We start from the raw sequence: 1398 nt of genomic DNA on the forward strand, positions 1-1398 counted from the left end.
GTATTTCTCAGGCAGTCCTCAGTAATTGTGCCTGTAATATAAAGACATAAATCAGACCTTAGCGGATGCTGAATGTTCATGCTGACAAATTGATGGCCCACGAACACAGACCAAAACCGCTTCATCACAGAACGGGTCAAATTTATTGGTTCAAATCCAGCTTGTTTTGTCCAGTATTTTACTGTGAAGACTTTCAGAACAGCCCCATATTTCACTGCAACCGTAAACACGATCCTCTGAAGTTTGGAAAGTGCATTTTAAATGGAGAATTTATCACATCGGTCAGACCGTTTCAGGCCTCCAGATAACAAATATGTTTCAGAGCTGAAAAATAATCAGTAACCAGCGGTTCTAACTCCAATCGGGACCCGTGTTCACTTCTAACCCAAAACTGGAGAGAAAAAAGAAATCATTACAAGAAAATAATAACCATTACAAATCAAAAGTCAATGTATGGTATTTAAAAAAACCTCTGCTGTGACAAAGGTGTACATTTTATATATATATATATATATATATATATATATATATATATACTGTATATATACATACACACATGTACAGGTGAGACCAGCTTGATGTGCTTTTGATCAGACGTCAAAAGTTGTGGTACCCACTGAGTGGAACCCTTTGACCTGCCAAGACTGTTATGCATAATGTTCTCAACTCGTTCAGGGGAGATGCCTACAGCATTATCTGATTAACAGTTAAACGTCTGTCATCCATCACCATGTGGTGAACACGGTCAATGGTTTTTTTTGGAGTGGTGGTTGTGGCAGGACGTCCGGACCTCTTCAGGGCTCTCCCCACCCCTCTTGAATTCAGCTGCCCACTTTTGCACAGTTGATGAAGCTGGATCATCATCCCCTAATGTAGCAACTATGTCAGCATGAATGTCCTCGGGGGCTAACCCCTTTTTCTGCAGATATTTGATAGCATCACGGTGCCAAATTTTATCCATTTTCACAAAATGTCTCGAGTATTAATTTTCCAATTCCTCAATTCTGTATCCAATGTGGGTTTATCTGGTTTAACTCCTTCTTAGTCAGCATATGAACTTTTCAGCCCACGCTCGTATCATTTTATTAAATTATCAATATGCTGACTTTAGCAAGTTGATATTTTGTGTATTTTCATCTCTCTACAGATGCTGCATCGATCTTGAAATACCTGGAAACTCTTTAAAAATGTCAGATACAGAATCGGAATTCTGTGTCGCAATATTTATTTCACTTAAATACCTCTGAGTGTGACCAACAGAAACTCCAATGCTGAAAGTATCTTCTTCTGTTTGACTATAGTGGTCCTAAATGAACTATTTTTCAGGATTGCAGTGATAAAATTCAAAAAGAAAATGTTTTGGTCCAAAAGCAGAAGAATGAGCAGGAAAGCTGATCG

This window comes from Archocentrus centrarchus, chromosome 19, assembly GCF_007364275.1.
Source record: "Archocentrus centrarchus isolate MPI-CPG fArcCen1 chromosome 19, fArcCen1, whole genome shotgun sequence".
In the NCBI taxonomy this organism is placed as follows: domain Eukaryota; kingdom Metazoa; phylum Chordata; class Actinopteri; order Cichliformes; family Cichlidae; genus Archocentrus; species Archocentrus centrarchus.